Source organism: Grammomys surdaster, unplaced genomic scaffold, assembly GCF_004785775.1.
Source record: "Grammomys surdaster isolate TR1022 unplaced genomic scaffold, NIH_TR_1.0 143, whole genome shotgun sequence".
In the NCBI taxonomy this organism is placed as follows: domain Eukaryota; kingdom Metazoa; phylum Chordata; class Mammalia; order Rodentia; family Muridae; genus Grammomys; species Grammomys surdaster.
Window position 1 is genome coordinate 7264498 of NW_021604601.1, and position 25549 is coordinate 7290046.

At 39.8% G+C, this 25549-nt stretch overlaps 1 long non-coding RNA gene across 1 annotated transcript in view; it reads left to right on the forward strand.

The window, feature by feature from the left end:
• LOC114618577 overlaps positions 1-21326 on the forward strand; it is a 71743-nt gene extending 50417 nt beyond the window's left edge. The window contains exon 3 of the long non-coding RNA XR_003710974.1: positions 20943-21326. This is a non-coding gene — a long non-coding RNA (uncharacterized LOC114618577). The remainder of the gene's footprint in view (positions 1-20942) is intronic.
• Positions 21327-25549: the final 4223 nt, after the last annotated feature.

Consider the following 25549-nt stretch of genomic DNA (forward strand, 5'->3'; position numbering starts at 1 on the left):
TCTCTCTCTCTCTCTCTCTCTCTCTCTCTCTCTCTCTCTCTCTCTCTCTCTCTCTCTCTCTCTCTCGTTGCGCTCACAAGCCTGCCGTCATGCCTACTATTTTGTGTGCTCGCTAGGGCTCACATTCGGGTCCTCCTGCTTGTAATAGCAAGCACTTTACATACTGAGTCATATCCTCAGCACCAACACCATTCTTGATGAAATAGAAAGGCAATCTACACTGGATAAATTTGAAAAAAACAATCTAATGAAGGCAGCTCATCAGGTGTTAGGCAAATCTGCCCTGTACGTATTATTATTATTACAATCTCTGTCTCTACAGGACTACAACTATGGATTGGTTAAGATATCTTTGTAAAATAATTTTATTCCATATGATGCTGAGGTCATATTGGATTAGGCTCTCTGCCCTGGGTGAATTTAAATACAGAGAGCCATTTACAACGGAAATTGTGAGACCACAGAGAATGTGGGCATTGCTGGGCTCACATCTCTTGAGGATTAGTGTCCTAATTTAGAAAACAAGTGGGCTTCAAGGTTTTGAAGACCTCTACGCATGAAAATCTCATTTCTTACAGCTGTGCTTTGTAGCAGAATCCCTGGGAGGATGCCCTCATGTCTTGATCGCTTCTCAGCATTCGCCTCTGGAGGATCAAATGTAAGAGGGCAGCCCTGACAGCTGTCAGCTGGTAGCTGACCTGGTGCTGCGAAGCCATCCTATTCCAGACTTAAAACAGTTTTACAGACACCATCATCAGATGCCACCAGATGAGCTTGCTTGGTGACTACAGGAGATCAAGACAAATCCAAGCCCTCAGTTGTCACAGCTGAGCTCTAGTCAGGAAAGCATTGCACAAACCACAGAGATGCTTCCTTCTTTTGAGCTGACTTGAGTATCTGTTGCTTCTTTGTCAATCACTCTTAGCCCTTGCTCCTTTTCCCCTCATTCATGGCTTAAAAAAATATTGAAGCACCCTCAATTTCTGAATGTTTCTAACCCAGAGCAAATGCCTGCTTCCTTAAGACCTAGAATCATCCAAAACACATCTAAAACTCTTCCTCCTCCTCCTGTTCCCGATTATGTTGGAATATAAAATCATTGAACACAAGGCTCTTGCTTTGGCTGGAAATTTAACAGACATCTCCAACTCTCCTGCAGAACCTTGCATTTTTTTCTTTGATTATAATGTGATGCTCTCTTTTCTTTGGGCTAGCATACTCAGAACATTGGTGTAGCTGTGTGACAGGGGCTCGCTTTCCTTTTTCTGTCTGATGAGTTACTGTGCCTGTCATCCATTACCGCCTTCTTCCATCTCTCACAGAGGTAACCGACTTTTTTTATAGAATGAAACCAGTCAAAAGGAATATTTTCTGTCTTGTTCTGTCTTCCTGTTCTAACACATACCGTAGAACTTTACTTTTGTTAGGGTTCAGCTCACACCCTCAAATTTCTCATTAAAGTGTCTTTGAAGGGACTCAGCCATTACTATTACTTATTAGTATTATTGTTGCTATCATCTTCATCATCATCATTATTTTATATATTGGTCTTGTGCACATACTTTAAGATAGAGCCAGTGTCACAGGTTGATTATGAAAAGGTATCATCAGCACAGTTCTGCTTTGAATTAATGATATCAATTTTTATTTTGCCTCTTCTTTGTCTCCCATCTTCTAGCTAAGTCCTTACTTTAAGGTTTTCATCTATAGTTTCCAAAGTAAGTTCTGCTTTGGCTTCCCTGCTGGCTACCCTGGTGTTCTGAATCACGATTCGTGCCACTCACACCCTAGTTGTATCCTGCCTTGCACTTGAAGTCCTGTACAGTGTTTCTCTATCAGAGACATATGTATACTCTGGAGTATGCATTTTCTACCCCTATAGAGGAGCTTGGGTTACTTTGTTTTTCAGTTTTGTTTGCTGTTTGACTGTGTGATTGTTGTTGTTGTTGTTGTTTGCACTTTTGAATTTTCAATCAGGGCCAATCCTATCCCTGCTCCCCTGCCTACCTAATGCTAATGTAATCTCCTTTGTTTCCATATTTTAAATTCATGATTATTTTGAATTTCTGCACCAAAGATTTGTCTGAACAGTAACTAGAGGTTGGTGAAATCCTTGGAGCCTGTCCTGGGACTCAGCTGAGCCCTTGAATCTGGCCTGGTCTCCTATAACATTAGCCCCTCTCCAGGGACCCACACTGGAAGCTAAGGGCACAGGGCAGATGACACCATGCTCCAGTTTGCTGGGATGCCCACCTTCAAGCCTGTACCATTGCTAAGTGACTCTTCTGATCTCTCTCGGTTTGAATGGCAGATTGCCCTTGCCACATACACTGTTTTGATCTGACAGAGACTGCAGCTATGAACCAGTAAGTCCTGAGAAAGGACAAGATGAGATTGCATTCATTGTCCCAGTAGCAAAATTTCCTCTTCACTGGGTGTTTTGTCTCATGCCTGTATAGAGAAAAGCGAAGAGAGTTTTGCTTCCATTTTTCATGTGACATGGAAATGCACACATTATTGCCTCTCTTTCTTCCTCCTTTATGAATAGATAATCTGTTAAGGGTGGGGGTTAGTTGCCGAAAGAGGGTTTTCTTATACATATATTTATTTCTCTGCACATCTCATCCTTTTTTCTTATTTATGTAAACCATTCTATTCTTTTATTCATATGTACGCATCTTTTAAATTTTATTAATCTTATTGTTTCAATTCATGTTTCACAAACCAGATTCTATTTATTCTAGTTCTGTCATCTACCTTAGAGAGTCGAGATTATTCCTGGTTACTTGAAGGAATGCTCATTCTTTTAGAAGAAAGTTAGTTACTCTGGGCACAGTGCACACTGGCCCAGCTGGTGCCTGCCCCAGTCTTTCCAGCCTGGGTCTCCAAATCAGGTCTGTAACTACAGTAAGCCATCACTTTTATGAACCTGCCCTTGAAGGACAATGCACCCATTTTCCTATATTCTGTTGCACTTTCTAGCATTTGTGTTTGAGGCGCACAGTACAATGCTTACTGCAGCCCATTGTTGTGCTTTCTCCGGATTTCCAGTTGCTTGGGCCATGGCGTGAATTTGCTGTCTTACTGAGTGTCCATTCCACAGCACTGGAATCCCTTCCCATGGCCACACCCAGATTTCCCAATTCAGAGAATGCTTATTGGATTCCTTTTGTCTTCTGCTGAGCCTTGTTCTCTTTTCTTTCTACCTCTGCAGTATATCCCATTCTCAACTACCCACCAACCCCCACCTCTGAGATCTCAACTTGGTTGAAACCTGGTTTGGTTTTCAAAAAGCTTGATTGGATTCTTCTTTCACGGACTTGTGGCTTTCACTTCTCCTTCTTCTTCTTCTTTTTTTTTTTAACATTTATTTATTTTATGTATGTGAGAATACTATCACTGTCTTCAGACACACCAGAAGAAAGCACTGGATCCTATTACAGATGTTTGTGAGCCACCATGTGGTTACCAGGAATTGAACTCAGGACCTCTGGAAGAGCAGTCAGTGCTTTTAACCTCTGAGCCATCTCTCAGCCCAGCTTTCATGTTTTTTAAACATAGTCTAATTAACAAATGAAATCAGCTGATGGGAAACGTGTGATCAAATATTATTTATGCAAATGTTGCTCTAGCCAATTTTTATTTCTCCTGGGCAGGATGTGATCTGCGTTCTCCTTTCTATGGGCTGACCAATTCTTTGCGCAGATCTGCAGTGCTGACTGACCCACCTCAGCCAAACTATTTAGTTACTAATGTGATTTTTTTAATTGTCTGTGAATTGTTGGAATACCTTGCTGCTGTATTTGAAGGCTACCCTGGAGGTTCATCATCTAATTTTATGGTACATCTTCCATCTTTGCTTCTGATGGCCTATAGCAGAGTCACGGGCTGTGTGGAATTCTGAATATATGGATGTGTTTCTTCCTGCCAAGCCCATCATTACCCAATGTGATGAAGTGACAGGGATTCACCAGTTGCAAGAAAGCAGAGAGGCAATATTCACACTAAGAAGTAATAGAATTTATTCAACATTATCCTTTGAAGGTAGATAAGGTTGATGCAGTGCTCTCAAAAATGCAATAGCAGAACCTGGGATACTTAGTAACCGATGAGCATAAACAATAATTTAGTGGTTGAAGTGCTAGGACTGAACACAATCAATTTGGCCTGGATGCACAATACCGAATTGAACACCTTTTATTTCTGAATAATGTTGGAGCATGAATCAGACTTTTATTTATAACACTTGACTACAGAAGCGATCAAATTTCTGAGTTCATTCCAAATGACTTATTATCAGAAAAACTGCAGCAGCATTTTATATTTCAGAGCATGCTGGGTTACTTAAGGGTAACTATTTAATCATAGTTTTAAGAAATGTGTACAGACGGTGAGTCTATTTTTATTGGGAGATAATGTTCTGTGGTATCAGAGGGAGACAGGCTGTATATCATGCCGAAACAGTGAGAATTCACTTTGGTATTTGAATGAAGGGAGATGTAGTGGGCAGTCCAAGCCTCTCTGAGGAAAATCCATTCTCAGGACACACGTGATCATGGGAGACAGTTGATATTCTCAGGGCTAACTCAGAATGTGGAGCTTTTGAAATATTCAGTGATAATGATATCTTGCAGGCCCCCTGGGAAGGGAAACTGACCGTTGGGACTTTGGGATTTGAGGAACAGTCCTCAAAGGGTCCAGTGAGCATGAGTCACATGAGCTATAAAATGTTAGTTCAGAAGGAAGACCGATTCATGGGGCAAATGTGTCTCATGTACAAGGAGACTGAGTCCCTTGAATTAAAGATAGTTTCTGCTAAGCAGAATATTTTAAGATTTTTTTTCTGTTAAAAGTAATCTTTAAGGCCTTATGTCATCTTTTCCTCTGCTATTTTTCCCTTGATGAGAACCTACCCTGTTGGCATCTGAGATCTACCTATCCATACTGAAAAATCCTATTTAGAGCAGATGTACATGGGTACATCAATTACTCACACCACTGTGCCATCTCCCCCACAATGACTGAGAACATGTGCCCATGACAAGCTGCAAAACACAGCTCAAAGGGAGGGAAATTATCATGGAATATAGACCCAAAATATTCTCTTAAACTTGATACATATATAGGAAGATTTACTGCTTTGTAATGGGACATTGCTATTGTTTGCCACAATTTGAAAAAAATAATTTTCATTAAAATGAAATGTGCGGATCAACAAATAGATCAGGGAGCTGTAAAACATTTAATTGTTTATTAAAATTGATTTTCCCTTATTATTACTTAGCAACTATCTTTCTTTGGAAACATTTTAAACTAACTTTATAACATGAAATTGTATTATAGGAAAAGTAGCTACGATAATATTTCTATCTTAGCCTTGTTTATGGTTTCTATCAAGTCGATTTTACTATGCAAGTTTAATAGTTTGTTTTGTAACCCCAAAATTAACTCTCTCCGTGTCCTAGTAGTAGCTTCTTGGTGGCTAGGAAAATATACTTATTTATTTATGACCATTTTTTTTTTATACACGAGACTCCTAGAGTCCAATTCCTCACTGTAAAAAGTCCTTAAGAGTTTCCATATAAAGGAACCATCATTGTGACTGGCCAATCAGATGATTCCCTTCTTTCACTAACGTTGGCATTATTTATTTATTGTAGCATTATTTATTATTAACGACTTATCCTTTTGTTCGGATGTCCTGTTTTTTTGCTCTGTAATTACATTTTTCAAACCATGATCGTTTTAACATCAGCGTAAGAAAATGACGACGCAGCTGATTAGAGAATGGACAGTTGCTTTCGACACCTTTTACTGTATTTGTAATAATTAATTGTGTGAAGTTTTCAAAAGTAGTCGCTGTGTATTGCGCCTCTTCGCTGTGTCTCCGGGTCAGCTCACTGTAGGGTTCATAGACAGAGCTCAACCAACGGTTGACTGAATCCGTAAATGCAGAGATGAAGGTTGCCCGCTGCATTTAGACGCCATAAAAATGGAAAGGAATGTTTCCTAAAAACAACAAAATAAGACTATGTGGTTACGCAGGACATGACTTTTGTTCTCAATTTTATTTTCTCAAAGCTTTTCATTGCCTGCGGAGACGAATCTTGAACCAGATAAGCTCAAGAGCTAGATTTTAGCCATAGAACTTAGCCCCGAAGACTGGTTGTGTCCTCTGGAAATTTATCTCTCACCCTTCTTCTCCGGGCATCTCTTTCCTCCGCTCTTCCTGTTTGTGGATGGGACTTCAGTGACGTGACTCCTCGACAGAATGGCACTTTTATTTTAATCTGGCAATAACTCTGCATTAGATTTTCTCTTTGTTGAAAGCTTGTCTTCCCGTATGTCTATTATTAAAGCTGGAACACTCGATGAAAAACTAATTAATAGTTTCTCAGAATTAAAATGTCGAAGAACTAAGGAGGAAAAAAGGATAGATTTCAACTTCTTCGTTTTCGTAAGGCTTGTGCGCTTCAATTCTACTTCTGAAAGCAAGCGCCCCTTTACAATTTATGCAGTCCGAACCTCGTGGAAGATACCCTGTTAGTAAGACCAATAGAAAATTAGGGCTACTGATTGCTAGGTAAACATTAATCTACTTTTCTTTTTCTGCTGCGGAAGATATTGAAGCTATTTGTCTTTTTAAGCTTTGCAAACGTAAAATATATTAATGTGGGTTACTTTAGTTGATTACAGATTCACCTCAGCGTCTATTAACGTATCTCAACTCTAACTCAATAACGCTTCTACCTGTGTTATTCATTATTCATTATGCTGTAAGCCAGAGCTCTCTGCTGAGACTATAAAACTCAACTATTAGGTACAAACTCAGGGATCACTGTCTACGGACACATAGATCCAATAGCCCAATTATTTCAGTAGGCTGAGACCAACTACCACTTAATCGTATTGTATGCTATTCATGCAGCTTTGAGCCACTATCCATGATTAAAATGCTCTGTTTGCCTCTAGTACCAACTTGAATTAACTTGCCCAAGTATTGTAAAATTCTAGTTACTTTGCCAGTAAGTGAGCAGCCTAAGCCTTGTCCTGGATATTTCCATCCGACTGAGTCTTAAAACCTCAATTTTCTCAGAGAGTTCAGACTGAGCTAAAGACAAAAATTCCACACTCTGCCAATCTTAGGTCAGAACATTACCCATTAGAATCAGTTGTATTTCTTCTCATCTTTCTCCTTATTAAGAATTCTAGCAAAAGGTTTATGAAGCAAAGCCACAGAACAAGAACTTTCAAACTTTAAAATCAACTCCGTGTAGGGCAAGCAGTAATCAGCTTCAGGTAAGATTGCCTGAGCTTCAACAGACAACCTTAAAAACTATATATTGGGGAAATCTGACTGCCTGGTACAAAGGATGAGTTAAATATCTTTACTGTATCTATTCACTGGAATCAGAGCCGTCTTAAAACTAATCATACAAATTGATTTTTATTCACTCAAAAGGCAAGCTAAAGAATATCTTGCCATGAATGTGCCTATGTGAAAGTTTAAAGTATTTTAAAAAATGATTTCTTTCTAAGTTAGAAAATTTCAGATAATGTCATTTTTCATACTTTTCTATATCCAAATACTTATTTTTATTAAAGACGGATACAGTACAGATTTCTGCTTCTAGCAGCAGTTCCTAACCTGTGGGTAATGGTCCCTGTGGGGGTCACATAGAAAATATTCTGCATGTCAGATATTTACATTACAATTCATAACTAGTGAAATTGCAGTTATAAAGTAGCAATGAAATAACTTTATGATTAGGGGTCACCACATTATGAGGGACTGTATTAAAGGGTAGTAACATTAGGAAGGTTGAGAAGCACTGACTTCTAGCCATGAAGGGTAACTAAACAGAGATTTCATTACACAACTGAAAACTCACATAAAACATACGAAACAATGGTTTCTATGAACCAGGCTAGAGGCAATGAGGGTCAATATTATTCAAGAGAAGGGGGGCAGGGCAGAGGGCAGCTCTACAGGGCACACTGACTGCTCCAGCGATTCGCCAGGGTTATAGGAAAGGGTAGTATTCCTGATTTTAGGGGAGATCTAGGTAGGCAGGATCAGTGGGTCAGAGAATCAAAGAGAAAAAATCATAGCACAGACAGCAGGTCCCAACACTGCTAAAGAGTCTTCTAGAATGTTCTGCTCATCACTGCTAAGCTCGTGTTGTAAAGAAGCTGCAAAGAGTGCGGGAGAGATTTAGACTAAAGCAGAAGAGACATAGAAGCGGACATTGTTCTTGCTCTCACAGCTCAAGCAGAAAGTGTCGCCACAGAAGCATGACGTGTAACAGGATCAGCAGAAAAGAGAGTTTTAGAAATTGCAAACAGACACTGTTGTTCACAGAGGGAGAGGAAACAACAGGTGCTATGAAATATGACGCCAAAAAAAAAAAGACTCAAGTCAGACTTGTGGAGTTAGAAAATGCCTTGTTGAGATGAAGATGGCACTGGAGGGCTCTGAGGGCAGTGAAGGCCATGGGAGAAATCACTGAAATGTTCTGTCCCTTCATAGTAAGGAAGAAATAAAGAAAAAGAAACGCAAAGAAAGAATAAAGAAAAGGTCATGACAAGTTAATCGATTATCATCAAAAAATCAGTATCAAGTCTTACGCTTTAAGCATCTCGTCTTAAATGTAGACATTATCAGACTGTTTTAAAAGACTATCAGCAACACTGAATGTGAGCTATAAAGAAACAAATATTGACAGTAAATTTATGAAAACCAATATAGACACAGTCTATAAATATTAACAAATGTAACATCTAAGTGATTGTTATAATATCAAGAAAAATAAATTTCAGATAAAAATATTACCAAAAGGAAAAAAGATCATCATTTCATAGTGACAAAAGATGATAGGTTTATTAATACACAACTTGTAAGCATGTGAAAATGGAAAAATAAAACAGATTAATCCACAACTAAAGCAAAGGGCTTCAAATTGATTAGCTCAGTGCACAGAAAACTGATCATATTAGAAGACATTACCAATATTAGCAAATCAACTGACCCAAGTAATAAAACACTGAAACCATGAAAAGAATTATAAGGTAAATATAGAATATTGGCCAAGATAGACTATTCTGAGACACACACACACACACATACACACACACACACACTTCTCCCAGTAGTATGTAAATTATGCAAAGCATATTTTATGACCATGTAAGAATTAAGATACAGTGCAATAATAGAAAAATATCTATAAACTTTCCAAGTATTTAAAAGCAAGCAAAAAAAAATTCCAGTGTAATCCACAGGTCATAGGAAACTAGAAAAAAGTTTGACATTTTTGAAAATTAAACCGCTACATAAAAAATTGCATTCATGTGAGCACAGATATTTAATGCTCAGGCTTTATTAAAACAACGAAAGCTGTCTTTACTAGAAATGAAGAAACCTATCCGGGGTCTTCTCTCCCACTTAAGAAAACCATAAAACTGTCAAATGAAAGTCAAGGAGAGCAGAAATAATCATTTAATCGAAAAGCAGAAACAAAATAAATAAACGACAAGGGCAACCAAACATCACCAAGCAACAAAGTCAACAGGAGAAACAGACCTGGTGAGAAATTCTACAACAAAGTCAACGGGAGAAACAGACCTGGTGAGAAATTCTACATACTTTTTAGCTATTCAAATGGACGGAACTGAACAGATACAAATTAATTACAAATTACCAATATTAGGAACAAAAAGGCTACACTATCTATTTGAAGAAGATAATACGAGAATATTGTTAGCTACCTTATCACAATAAAACACTCAGACAAAATTGGGAACTCTCCACTTATAAACAACCTTCCAAAGCGCATTCCTTAATGACAGGTTGATGACTTGGATATGCTGGAAGAATATCTGAATCTCAATAACTTATAAAGAGGAAAAAGTCCAGGCCAAACATCTTTCCTGGCTAATTCTATCAAACATAGAAAGAAAAACAATTTTGCAGAAATCTCATTTCAATCTGTGAAGAAAAGTAAAAGTAAAAGATATTTATACAAAGTAAAACCAAAGTCAATATCCTCAACACAGAGTCATAATTTCTTGGAAGATTTCTCTTTACTTTCAATTGTGGGCGTGTGTGTCTGTGTGTGTGTATGTATGTATGTATGTATGTATGTATGTATGTATGTATGTGTGACTGTGTGTGCACAGGTGCCATTGGGAGCCAGAAGGGGGCATCAGATTCCCTGGATCTAGAGTGACATGTGATTGTAAGCCTGTCCACATAGGCACTGTGAATTGAACTCATGTCTTCTAGAAGTGGAAAATACATACAATAAATAACTTATGATGGACCACCTGGTACCTTTCCAGGAATGGAAAGATGGTTTAACTTATATGCATAGTATTAACAGGCTAACACAAAATCATTAGCTTCATTAAAAGAAAAAGAAAGAAGAAATGCATGACCATCTCAGTAGATGTAGAAAAAATATTTTACAAATTGCAAATTAATTCATTATTTCAGAACAACAACAAAAACCTCACTGGCAGATAACAGTTAGAGGGAAACATCCCCAATTCAACAAAGATAAAATCTGTTTGAAAAAATTGTATCTCCATTAGAGTTAATAGGGACTTTTCCATGAAAGGCTGGGCACTAGTCAGTGCTGTATGCTCGCCTTGTTCTAACTTTTACAGAGCCAGTGCAAAGAGAGAAAGAAAATAAAGAAAGGGATCCAGATTGAGGAGCAAGAAGTAAGATGATATAATTTTTATGCTAAAAATTTCAAGGAATCTTCAAAATGGCTCTTTAAACTATTGATTGTGGTGAAGGCATAGCATATAAATTCCATAGGCAAGCATCAGTGGAATTTCTATACACTATCAACAAATACAATTTAAATAACAATGCTAACAAAGATGAGAAAATATCAGGGATACACTCACAAACATCTGTAAGACATCTGTACAAAATTACCAAAGTTCATAGTTGGAGGAAAGATCAGATGCAAGACACAGTATCTTTGTTGATCAGAGAAACCAATGACCTTAGGATATTGATTTTATAGAAATACAACAAGAGACTTAACATTAACAATATATTTAAAACTTTTTAAAATGGTATTATGAAGACAGAAGAATCAATTAAAATTGTAATCTTATTATTAGATACTACCATAAAAAATGTAAAGATTGCACATGAACACATAAGATGATGCTTACTTAGTCTTAGTCATTAGGGGAACATAACTTAAAATCATGGGCTGCTACATTCAAGTTAGTTTTTCTGTACCATTCAGGATTTGAAGATGGCCTCTAATGACCTAAATCTTTAAATGATGCTGTGGTGTGATCTCCCTTTCTTGAATGTGGACAGAGGCTATAAATATGATCCTCTTACAAAAGAAGGCCTTTTGAAGATGATAGTATGAATCACTTAAGCTTAAACAGAGGGAGAACTTGTGTATTGTCCTCATAGGTAAATCACATGAGGCCTTAAAATCTGGAACAATAAGTCCATATAGTGGAGCAGTCAGAGAGGGTCAGAGTTAAAAGAGAGAGCTCTGTGCATTGGAGCTGGCTTAGAGGATAGAGTAATACCATGAGGAACGCAGGCAGCTTGGAGCCAAAGGAAGCTCATGGCCAAGAGCTAGCCCTGAAAGGGAGTCTTATTGCTACAACATTAAAGAACCTAATATGTGCCTACCCTGGCAGAGACTCAGTGGGCCAGGGTAGAGAAATCCCAGCCTCATCCTTTCAGAGGAGAAGGGGAAGGCGAAAGTGTTTAATATAAATAAATAAATTTAAAAATAATCCAATACTGCCACAGCACATGGATTTCAGAAGGTTCCAAAGAGGACACTGGCTAGGTGACAGCCTTTATTTAGTGTGTATGTCTCTGATTAATGATTCTACCACCCTGGACCTGGACTTTTGGTCAACATGAATACAAACTGATATATGTGAATTTTTAAAGAACAGCTAAGTATGTGGAAGTTTGTCACAGGTAGAAGATGGTGATCGCTGGACGTACCCAAGGATCCAAGGAACTATAAACGACTTGCATAGGAAGGCAGTGTCATTTTGAAAAACAGACAGATAGTGTAAAACCAGCTTCTTAAAACAGGTCACAGCTCACCTAATCTTCATGACTTATGTTCCCCGAATGAAAACTTACCTCCTAAACAGGATACACTGACATTCTCAGTAGATTCATTTGGATACAACTGGAAGTTCCCTACAATTGGAAGGTTAGTGGATGAACAGATTACAGTACAGAGTGTTACTTGGTAATAAAATGAGATGAAATGACAATGTTAGTCTTGGTGATACAATGTAGACTACCCCAGAGGTAGGGGAGGAAGACAGGGATGGCTAATGTAGGCTAGTGAAGAAGTGTGGGGACAGTGCTCTGCTGTCTTGAATATGGTTGTCATCCTATGCACACACCCGTGCTCAACACTCATTGACTTGCATACTTCACTAATGAAAGTTGTAGTTTAATAAATCTATAAGGTAACACATCTGTAAGCTAAACGTAGATGGGGAGGTAAAAATTCTACCCGTCTATCCCTTATCCTGACTAGTTACAAAATGTTTGCTAACTACAATATTTCTAATTTTAACTCTTTCCTAGACTGAGCTGTCAGGATAAAATATTCCAAGGCCTTTGCCGTGTGTGCCTGCAGCCACATTCACTGTCTTTTTATTGTGATTACTAAATGACAACCACTGCGTTAACTTTACATAATGCAATACGACTCGGGGAAAACAGTAACTCTTCCAAGTCCACACAGAGAAGAGCTGCGGCCAGTCCCCCTAACTTTGCAGGCTGTGTGCAGCTTGTCAGCTGAGCAGCTCTAAATGTGGCTGTCCGACTAGTGTTCACTGCCGACTCACGTTTCCTCCAGCCCGGCTCTGCTCTGCTCTCTGACCTACCATTTGCTACGCATCCGCTTCCCCAGAGCTTCGCATTCAGCGGGGAGATTTTTTCTGTGATTTGAGGAATTTAGCAGCATGGCTTTTATTAATGTTAATGTGAGTCGTGGTGCAGAGCCGGATCCATTGTGCTGAGAATTTATACCAGACACAAAATCATCACTAACCTAACAGCTCACAAATTGCCAAGGTTTAATGTAATTCCGAACCTCACTTTTATTTTCTATCATTTGCCTTTCCACTCGGGAAGAAAAGTGGGAGGAAAAGCCATTGTATACAAGATAATATGTAATCTTTTCCTCCTATGGAATTTAACTTCACTTAAAAGAGATGCTTTAAATCCCCGAAGAGACTTCTCACAGGGGGGGCTGGCTGTGTGTTAAGCATCTGCCTCGTGCCTGCCTGTATTTCTCAAGAGAGGACCCGTATAGCATTATAGAAAATGAAATGAATTGTGTTATGCTAATTAATTAATTATTTTTTTCAAAATTGAGGAAAATAGGCTCATCAGAAAAATTACAAATCAGCCGGCGACTCTCTTCCTGCCTTAAGCGGGCCATATTGTTGCTGAGTTCAGAATTGCCTGGAGGGTGAACTGATTAATGGTAATATGTTCAGTTTCAGAATATCCTCTCCCTATGCCGGCTCACACTTCAAAATGTATTTTTATTGTATGTATGTGAGTGTGTGTGCTATTAGTGTAGGTATATGACTGTGTATTGTTATTATTATATGTATACTATTATTGTATATGCATATGTGTGTTATTAGTGTATTCTTGAATGTGTGTTATTATTGTGTGTGCTGTACGTGTGAATGTGTATGTCACTGTTCTATGTGCATATTTAATTAAGCATATGTGTGAGTTTTTGTGAGTCTGTGTGTATTGAGTGTGTGTCTGAGTGTATGTGTGTGTGTCATTGTGTGTGTTTAAGTGTGTTGGAGTATGTGTGAGTTTGTGTCTGTGTGTGTGTGGTGTGTGTGTATGTGAGTGTGTGTGTATGAGTGTGTGAGTGTGTGTGTGTCTGTTTGTGTTAGTGTGTATATGTGTGTGTGCACATGTGCGCATGTGTATGCATTTGGCTTGTAGGTCAGATATTTTAAACTCTCATTTCCCACATCTTAGAAATCTCATGTTGATTGTATGTATAAAGCAGTTGCTAAGTTAATAAGGTAACCATCCCCACCCATACATGCATGTTCGGTCGTTCCATTACATGCACATACATTAGTGTTAGCACTAGGCTTGCCCTACATAATGACTTTTGTTTGTTTGGCCTCTGGATTCTCCATCCCTGCCACTCTAGTTATCCCGCTTCTCAACATCAGCACCCATCTGTTTGTTCAAACACAGAATTTCCTCATTTTGCCTTTATTCTCACAAGTGGCTCTGCAGCTCCTCAGCGTCAGCCACCAGCTTTTTCCTTAGCTGCTTCTGTGTTTGAATCCATCCAAACTTCCCGTTGCAACTTCTGGCTCAGGAAGTTTCCCAAACAGAGGTCGTTTCTTTTATTATTTCGAAGCACCCCTAGCTCGGTTTCTTTCACATGGTTGAGTCTTTGAGTAGCGTCCATTCTATATTTGAGTTGAAATTCTCACATTTGTGCTAGGCTTCTGCTGAGAGAGCTTCATGCTATAAGGCGTCCCACAAATTAAATGTGTTGAGGTTCAGTGCTGTTTCACAGTTGCAAGCATGGAAAGAAAAATGGTTTACTTTAAAAATCCAGTTCCATTATATGAATGCTGACCATGTTTGGAGGCCCCATGTGCTTCGGAGAATAAGGCAGTGAGGGATAACTCTGTCTCCTGCAGGATCCCACGGCGGACTGGGGATGGCTGGAAACTATATGAGCATTTCAGTTTATGGAAACAGCTCAGACAAAAGCCTGGAGTGTGCGCTATCCCTCCCCATATCCTCTTCCAAGAAGAACACCTTGTGACTGGATAATCAGTGTGTTCAGAGACCAGTCATATGCACTGTGCTTTCTTGGAGCTCCATGTGTGCGGGAAACAGGAAAGGATGTGGAGTGGGAAGTCAAAAACGACATTGTTGAAATCAGATCTGAGGAGTTTGGGGTTTTATTGCACATAGGTAATAAGAACCATTAAGTACTGAAGGGTGATGGTTCAAACTGGAAATAAATATTTGGATATCTGCTATGTCTGTCTATTAGTGTAGCATTTACTCATAGAATTTTTAAGGTTAAGGTAAATGCACTCCCTTCCTCTCCCTCCTCTCTTGCCTCTCTACCTGCCTCTTTCTGTAAGGAAGTACATGAGCATTAAGGATCCCAAGGGTAGTTTCAAATTAGCAACAGGGTAGTGAAGACCTATGGAAAACGAGCTGTCTCTACAACCCAGAAAATTCAGTCCCCCAGGATGGGAATTTTGTAGCGTGTTTAGGATTTATGGGGCTATATAATGCTGAGCACATTTTATTTTTTAAAAAATTGTTACATTTGTTTTGATCTGCTGTATAAAGTGACTCCCACCTGGAAGGTTCTGGACCACTGGAGATGGAGCCCATTATCCTGACTACTCTGGTGCATCTGTGTTTTAAAGCCTGGTGTTTGTGAACCCAGCAGAGAGCAAAGGAAGGCAGGGCGCAGACCACAGGGTGACTGTGCTTAGAGTCTATTCCTGCATTCTTCTTCACTCCAGTGGATGAGAGTAATTTTCTTTCTCCTTGCTGATAATAAATCCACTCTTTCTTCTGTCAGGGCACGAGTGTTTCCAGACTTTTTCTCAGCTTAGCCTTGAAACAATTATCCATCAGAGGAAGCCAATAGCATTCAATGCCTTGGCTTTTTGAAGATAACCACAGGGACTGTCTTCTGGCTATTCCATCAGCTAAGGCAAGTAACCAGCCTGGAAAGTCTCTTAAAACTGAGTATCCCCTATCTAAAAGGAACAGCCCAAGACTGTTGTCAGAGAATCAAGTATAAGCTCGAGTGTTCTTCCCCAACTGAGGATGCTCTGTGTGGGTTTCAAAGTCCAAAATGAAGCAGTCTAGTTCCTCCTGTGGATTGGTAGCACCTGCTTGACATTTTCTCTCTGGATGGAACCAACACCAATTGAGAAGTCTTTTTGTATGACAGTTCCCATAAGGTTGGCCAGGTCACTGTTAAGGCCCAAGTTATTAATACCCATTGTGAGGGGCCAAAGCATGCTGTTAGGGACAGTGTCCAGTTAAATTTCATTGTGTTCTCAAGATGACAGTTTAGCCCTCTCCTCCAAGTAAGTTTTCTTGCTAGAAGCTCTGCCTCTCCTTCCCTCCCCCTTCCTCCCTCTCTCTTTCTCTCTCTCTGCCTTCTTCTCTCTCTCCTTCTCTCCCTCTTCCCTCCCTCACTCCCTTCCTCCTTCCTCCTCCTTCTCTCTTCCTCCTTTTCTCCCTCCCCTCCATCTATCCCTTTTTAAATCAGAGAGTACTTTTTGTGTGTGACATATCCTAGCTGGATAAATACTAAGTATGGATTCTATTTTAAAGCCTGGCCTTTAAGGATGACCTTGACAGGTATCTCAGTGTGTGGTAATGGAATCTGAGCACCTGCAATAAAACTAGCAGAACAGAAACCCAGACACTCCGTGACAATTTCGAGTTCCCTTGTCTTGCCAGCTGCCCATCTCTGGCCCTCACAGGTCATGAATAGAATCCTTGATAGGCATCCATTGACGGATTCTTGTCTGGGTAGACAATCAACCTGACTGCAAGACAGAACTTCCAAGACATTTACTGCTAATGAGAACTTCTAGCTGGAAAAGTTAAAATACTTAATGAATATAATTTTATAACTGAGGAAACCATGAGCGGAACCTGCCCACAATGATAATTTGGGGTTTAATTAATTAATGGCTAAAGTACTTTGGAAACACAAAGGACTATATAAATGCTAAACATTATTAAATGTTAATAGCCATGTTCTCGAATAACACTGATATTAATTTAAATTCCTAAACCTTATTATCAGAATGAAATGCATGCTAATGAAGCTTTCCTAATAAATATTTTGTTTATGATGTATTTAGAGTGGTATTACTTATCTTACCATTGCAAGTATAAATTACCGCACTTGGCAAAAGGGTGGCTGCCTTTTCTTCATGATAATTAAAATGGAAATGTAGCGAAATATAATGAATATATTAGGCAAGGAAGTTTCTGTCAGAGCCACTAAGGTTCATTCTGCATTGAGCCAGTGATTTTATTTTTTCTTCCAGGTCTGGTTCCAGCATTTAGTTTGTCTAGTTTGGGGGTTGTTGGACTTTGTTATTTGTATGTAATGAGTCATAATGAAAATTTCAAACCAGTTTAGGTAAGAATTAAACATCTCAGGGAATTTTCTGGAAATCTCATTCTATCTCTTGAGGCAATTGGAATTATTCTGGGATGTTTTCAAGCAGGACTGGGGATTGACTTTTCTATTGCTTCCTTTCTAGGATGACCTCCATTGCCATGATCACTGACACTCGAATGGGCAGTGAGCTCATTCCTTGTGCTGGCTGGGGCACGAGGCTAGACCTTACTTCCCAAGTGTAGATTCATCTGTGTTTCAATTAGCCAAGACTTGAATGGAATCCTCAGATAGACTGCATGTGTACTACATATGTATGTATGTGTGTATAGTTAAGAGCTTTTTATATTATTTTCAACCTTGGTGGCTGTTTCTGTTTACAAGGGCTTAGTCTAGATCTTCTTCAAGTTTATAGGTCCAAGTACACACATTCTCTAGAAACAAGGGAAGCAGAAACCTTTTACATTTCTTCTTAGTGGTGGGAAAGTCACACTTACTTTATGGGTAAAATCAGGAGGCAATATTAAGATATGCGCTAGCCTACGCTAAGCATGTATGCATCATCAAACTCAGCCGATGTGACAAATCCGTGAAGTGACCTCCTTACAAAAGCCTTCGTGCCTACATTTATTTAAAATCTTTGCTAATCCAGAATAACAGAAGTTTCAAAGCAGGCTCATGAAGTTGCTTCGTAAAGCAAGGTGGTGAATTGCTGTCCATCCGATCTTTCTAAGTCAGAATGTAAAGGCTTGTGCAGATGTAGTAGCTAATGGAAGTCTCCATGGAGTAAGTCAGCAGTGCATCTATGCATGCCTGGGGCAGGGTGGGGCGGGACAGGATGGGGGTGAGGTGGGGTGGGGCAGGGCAGGGCGGGGCAGGATGGGGTGAGGTGGGGTGGGACAGGGCAGGGCGGAGCTTACCTTGATTATATTAATGTTGTGAGAAGACCAATCTGAACTATGGATGAACACATTCCCTAGGGATCTAGGATTGTATAAAATGGAAAACTTGACTGGATGCTACCATCCATCACTTCCTGCTTCTGGATTGTGGATGCCATGTGGCCGGCTGCTTCCAGCTCTCGATGCTGTCCCTACAGTATGGGTGGTCAGACAGCTCACAGTGCAGCCAGAACACTGGCTCCATTTCCGCTTGTATCAGAAATGGCCGCTTTGCTAACCTCTCTGATTTTCCTCCCAAACAGTGCATTTTTAAGGCCTCTACATAGGAGTTTTGCCGTTGAACATAAATTTAAAAAGGGGTTATTGTCCCTCAAATAATTTTCTAGATAAGGTGTTCGCCCCCATCCAGCTGACACTCAACCACGCTGGCAAATAGCTACATGCACTGAGTAGTCACAGTGTGTGCGCTGTGCATTTGACATGTGCTGCCTACCTCTGCATTCTCAGCATGTCTGTAGCCACTATCACCCATAGTGATTTCTCCTAATCTTACAGACACCCGCTCAGGAAGCATGGAAACTTGACTCCTGAATCAAGTCCAGTCATGACTCATTATTGGAAGGACTGTTTAGTAGGGGAAAAGATCTTTATCTGATACAGTAATAGAAACAACACACACAATATCTACAATAAAAAATAAACTATATATTATCCTCATGATTCAATATTATCAATTCCGAAGAAAAAAGTTTAATCTTCCCATTTGTAGTTTAAAAAATAGATTAAAATTGGCTGGGTGATCTATAACAAAGAACTTACAAAGAAATGATTACAACATTATGATGTGCAACCCAACTTCATGGTAACCGCCACATCCAAAACTCAAATATTCAGGAAACTTAGCGGTTTTACATTGTAAAATTTATGTTGAAAGGAAAAAGAAGAAAGGCATGTGAATAATTACTGTGTGGTTCATCATCTGCTTAAGATAATAAACTTCAAGATGATCAGACAGAGAAATAGCACTTTACATAGAAAATTGGATAATATAATCCTGATGCTAAAATTGTAAAGATTCCTAAGCCACTTTCCTAATCGATAGTGAGGATTCTTACTTCTGCCCCTCTTTTCTCCTTTCCTCCCTCATTCCTTCTCCCCTCCCTCCCTTCCTCCTCTCTTTATTAATCATTCCTTTTTTTCTGTTCCTATTAAGAATTCAATCAGCTGGCTGGACTGAGATGAGAGGTTCCTGAGAGCATCATGACCACCTGCTGTGTAGGAAGCAGGAGCTAGAAGATTCTTCTCATAGTCCAAGCAAGACACCATTAACAGAAGATTAATAATGGCTTTAGACAAATGAAATAGGCATCCTCCCCCCTTTCACTCCCCTCCTTCATCCCCTCCACCAACAAAGATGAAGACCAATTGAAAAGCTTCACAGAAACATTCAGGTTCTCCATCCCAGATGTTAGACCCATCCCTGTTTTAGCTTCAAGGGGCACACAAGGCAGGAATAGCTATTGACATCCGTCTTGTGTGAAAGCCTGGCTCTCTTCCCCTCACTAGATGCGTCCATTGCTGTCTCCCTCCAGCACCTGGCTCATGCCTTGTTCTTTACATGTGGCCTAAAAGCCAAAAGGCTGTGGGACTTCTCATCCTTGGCAGAAGGCCAGGCTCTCTTCATCTCCAGCTCCCTCTCCACAAGACCGGAAGTCTTAGTGGGGCCTGGGGCTCTAATTTCTTGGCAAGGTAATACATCCTGTTTGGACCACTTCTAGCCACCCACTAGTTTAGAATACTGACAGAAGCAGTGTTGGTTATTCATCCAAGAGGCAAGCTGAGTAAAAGACCCTCAGATACCTGTGAAGAAGGGGGATAAAAGAAGATTCATTTTAGTCAGTGGGGCTTAATAATATTTACAGTGGGGAATCTGGTCAGAAAAAAAAAGGATGATTCCCCTCACCAGCTAGAGAATTCTCCCATTCTGGAGAAAGACAATGAGTCGTAACTATTTCAAAATAAATAAGTTTAGGATGACCCTAAATAAGTTTAGAAACCATTGTGGAGCTCATTAAAGCCACAGATTTAAGTCACATTAACCAGAGGTAGGAGTCATTTTTGAAATACTAAGACCCACAGGGGTCAGAGTGGGACCAGTAGAAGCATGTGTTTGTAAAGAGAGTAGAAAAAGAGGTTGAAGAGGATTCAGGAGAAATATCTAAGATATATACTTCATTTAGGGTTTCACGCTATGGGCTGTAGGCCAAATCCAGCCTGCCACCTGCTTTTGCAAAAATAAGTTTTAAAAATTGTTGGAACATGGCCACTCTCATGAATTCATTAATTTACATAGACCGCACTGGATACTATGTGGCTTGAAAAGTCTAAAATAGTGACAGGGATTTCTGAAAGTTTGCTGGGTGCTGTTTCAGACAGGTGTGAAGTGGTTATTCATTTTTTTTTTTAAGTGTCAGATATAGAGAGAAGCCGGCCACTTGGAGGCCTCATCTATCTCCGTTGATGTCTTGCCGCTAGATGTTGAAAGAAGAGAAATCTGATGGCTATAAAATAAGATCTCAGGCTCCACTGTTAAGTGGAAACAAAAACTAAAAACATAAAGTGTTTTTTTCTCAGAGTGCACGGAGACCTCACAAATCAATTCCCCATCCAAAAGGGAATCAAACAGAACCCGATCCTTTAGTTTAGAGGCATTCAATCAGTCTTAGCCAACTGCGCTGGGAGATGGTGAAGGAGACACCGCAGATCGGAGTAAAAGACATCAGGTAGCTAAGGAAACATCAGAACAAGAAGCTAAGAGCGCTGGAATTATTCTTATTCACAGGAATCCAGCAGCGGAGAAACGTGGATGAGATGACTTAGAGCTGTTCCAACACGCCGACTTAGAAGCTGAGCTGAAGACAGAGGACGAGGAGACCTGTGCGTACAGCGTCTGAACCAGGTAGCACAGCAGGAATTCTTGCAACCCTCCTTCTGGCTTTGGGATGCACATGACCAATTAGGTGTCAATGAACACAGTGGGTACCATTAGAAGATGCCAGTGTGCTTGTACATCACTACTGAAACAGCCAACGTCTTGTCTGTAAAGTATCAACATCTGCAATTATTTGGAAAAATACAGATGAAACTGTGATCTGGGAGAGGCTTAAGGACACTAATGGATTTCAGTGAGCTGGCCCTGAACTTTAATCCCCTTTCCCACAGCTAATGTGAGCACCTGCTCCTGGAAACTGGTGAATATGGGTTGGAAAGAAAACATCACTAAGAGAGTCGTTCTGTTGAGAAGTTTCATAAGAACCATGTCATTAATCAAGCTGTAGAGAATAAGTAAATGCCTTCTTGCTATTTCTTTTACACAAGGCTGGATACAAAATCTGCAAAAATGAAAATGGGTACTTATTCAATAAGAAGGAGAATGGTATCACCAAAGTTGCAAAAATTGTGGGGGTTTTATTTCTTTCTTTAATTTGGCATGGTGGGGCTTTTTCTTTCTTTCTTTCTTTCTTTTTTTTTTTTTTTTTTTGCTTCCTTTTGGGTTTGGGCAGTCTCATGTTAACCCAGACTGGCCTCCAACTCATTATGTAACCAAGGCTGACCTTGAACTCCTCATCCTGCCTGGACTCCCAGAGTATATAGAGTTTTAGGCTTGTGTTACTGTGATAGTGTTGTCAACTGGTCAGAATCTAGAGTACCCTGGGACTCCTCTGAGCATGGCCAGGGTGGAGTAGGGTGGGATGGGGTGGGGCGGGACAGGGCGGAGCTTACCTTGATTATATTAATATTGTGAGAAGACCAATCTGAACTATGAATGAGCACATTCCCTAGGGATCTAGGACTGTATAAAATGGAAAACTTGACTGGATGCTACCATCCATCACTTCCCGCTTCTGGATTGTGGATGCCATGTGGCCAGCTGCCTCCAGCTCTCGATGCTTTCTTTACCTTCCCCTTGTGATAGACACTCTCCACGAACTCTGAACCCTGGACCCTCTCTCTAGCTTTAGTTATCAGGCATGTGAAGGAAATACATCTACTGATCCATTTCCCTGACCCAATGCTTTTGTCAGACAGGGTATTTTTTTTTCAATCACAGTAAGAACTCAAGAACCTAATATAGCCACTACTCCTGGCTAGTGTGTGTGTGTGTGTGTGTGTGGTTTTTAGATTTTATTTAATGTTATTCTATGTAAATAAAAACATTTTAAATGTAATTTTTCTATGATTGATTTATTGGGGTGGGGAAGAGACCCAGGGCCTTACCTGTGCCAGTGAGTATTTTATCAGTGAGCATCATGGCTGACCTCTGCTTCATTTTCACACTGTAGGCTTCAAGTTTTAGTTCAAACGTAAGAGCAGCTAACTAGCACACAGAATCACTCAAATGTGCATGCATGTTTAGATCGTACCAGGAGAATGGGGATTCTGCAACAGGTCCAGCTGGGCATCTCAGTTTCACTTGATCTATACACATCTAATATTCTATCAGCAGTATGCTGACCACAGAGACGAACTGGAGGGGAAAGATACCAGAGGCCATCTTCTCTTTCTCTGTCATTGCAGGTCACCTTAAGTAAATATCTGGTGAAAGAAAGCAATGTATGAAAGGGTACCACACTGGTACTTCCCCCTAGTTCTTAGAGACTTCCATGGCCTATTTGTTTGGAAAGCAAACTGGTCCATTAGGCTGGCCCATTAGGACTGACACTCCCCCACAACTTCCTTAGTCACAGATAAAGTACCTATACCTTTAGTCAGATTGTGTCTCTCTGAACTCTACCTGGCCATGCCTCATTGAATTTTTGTGCTGTCACTGTTATCTGCCTCCAACCCCAAACAGTATCCTGGGCAACCTCATGGCTCCTGAAACAGGGCTTCATTCTATTTCAGTGGTTTTGATCAGAGAGACTATGTATTATACACATACAACAGTAGTGGTTCTCAGCCTGTGGGACATGACTTGAGGGTTGAATGACCCTTTCATAGGGATCACGTAAGAATATCAGGAAAAAAGAAAACAGATGTTTACACTAAGATTCACAACAGAAGCAACATTATAATTAAGAAGTAATAATGAAAATAAGTTTATGGTTGGGGCTCACCACAACATGAGGAACTGCTTCATAGGGTCACAGTATTAAGAAGGTTGAGAACCACTGGTTATATCACCTGGGGTTTAGTTTTATGAGGTACTGCAGGGAGTTTACCTTAGAGGAAAAGGAAACCTCCCCAATATAGTGGAAGCTATATTTTTGCTTCCACTGCCCTATAGTGAAATATTGAGTTGCCAGAAGTTCCACACAGCTGTGTTCCATGCCGATAGTATTAAGTGTATCACAGGATTCTATGTTCATTGAAGCATCTGGCAGTATTAATCTCTGTCCTCGAAGGTCGCCTGAATCATGAAATACCTGTATGTGTGAGCAGGAGTGTTTCCTTTGCAATGCACACCTGAGTTTTACCCAACAGCTGTCTAGAACCTAGTTCCCAAGCTTTACTTCGAAGACCCCTAGCCATGGTGAAGAGATCTGAGGGCAAGACTGGAGTCAGCTGCCTGGTGAACCAGCTTTGAGATGTCAGTTTCCAAGCTTACAAATTGGTGTGAATTTTGAACCCTATCCACAAATTATCCAACTGTGGTTTATTAGAGGTCTACTTTAATTAACCTTGTTCAATTACTTAACTTTCTTCCCAAACTTTTCAGAAGAGTGATTCCTCTGAAAAGTATCCCCTCTTCGTAGAGCAAGACCACCCAACTTATGAAGTATATAAATCCACATTATACATTCAAATATTAATCTTTTCAGCAACTATTTGAAAGGAGAGGTTCTGATGCAAAGTCTTGGTCCCCAACTGGTTCTTGATGTGTCCATAAAGAAGGCTGGGGACACGCAGGGAGTATTAGTTGAGTAAACTTTAAGGTAACATGCCAGGAAACAGGATGTGATGCTATACAAAAGCAGACACCACCCCTAGACTACCAAAGCTTACCATCTAGTTTGGCCATCGCCAAAGACAGATAGAAGACAAATTTTATTATTTTTTCTAACCACACAATATGGTAGCATGTTGTATCTTTAGTAACCGAAGGCCATAGAGGGCAAGAACTCAAATCCCAAATCCCAGCTCCTAGTCTTTAATACTCTTTATTTTACAATGGAGAATATTTCTGTGGGTGTGGTTGAGAAGGGTATAAAGTGGGATGGGAAGAATCACTTTAAATAGTAACCAGAATTTTAGTGTAGATTCATTAGTCAAAATGGAGTCCCACCCACACCAACTGAGCTGTATTTAATCACGATGAAATAATTCAGTGCTGACAGACAGGATGGGCCAAATGACCTTGTTCCTTGTATTCCATTTCAGGATTTTTATGAGACTTTCCACCTCACTGGAAAGTTGTCTTAGTCAATCAATTTTATGTATTTGGTTTGGATTGCTTTCCTCAGGTAGATTAAGGTCCTAGGGTGCTTTTGTGTTTTTAACTGTATTAATTGCTTGATCAACTCCCATTTCAGACAAGCTCGGGGAAATGCTCAGCTCCCGAATCTCTGCCTCTCTGGAAGCTGCTCCTGGGTCTTTTTCTTCTCATTTATTAACCCTGCCCTTGCCATGCAAATTACACAAATTTTGCGCTTCTGGCTTTAGTCAATTATATTTATATTTGAATTCCATTAGATGCCTTCATGCATGATCGGGCTTGTTTGAATTCTTGCTTGCTAGTCAAAAGACAGAGTTGCAGTCTATCTCTGACTCAGTGGTATGGCAAACAAGTTGTAGCCTTGCAAAAATAATTTTCGTGTATTTCAAAAGGGGGCGGGGGGAGGAAAAAGGGGGGGAGAGACTGAGTGCAGTCTCTTTTCTTCTTCATGAGCAACTAAATTCCGAGAATGGGGAAGTGCTAAACTGAGCATTTTTGGAATAATCACTAATAGCTAAATGGGAGAAAAATAAACACAACCATGTGTATATGTTCATATGTTTATGCTGAGAACAGCTACGTTAACACTTTAAAAATATATGTCTTCAGAAGGGCATAAGAAAACAAATATCTCCAAGTAGATTTGAATATGCAAAAGATCCATGTCTATAATAAGAATTGACCACAGTCTTGCTATGAATAAAATACCACCCTCCTTTTTGAGCAGATAATAAGCCATGGGATTAAGTAAAAGACTGACAAATTATCTCTAGGGAAGTGTGACTAATGAGTAGTGTGGGTAAACAATGTATTGTTCACTTTGCTGTAGCATTCCTAGGTGTTGGATATGTTTGTTAATATTCCAAAGCAGCATAGGTTCACGAATTAATACGTGAAAGCATTTAAATTTTTAATACTTTCTTTCCAAGAAATACAAATTACTTTGGAGATCCCTCATTATAATAATGACTGTCACTTGAGAAGGAAAAACAGAGAATATTAATAACCTACCT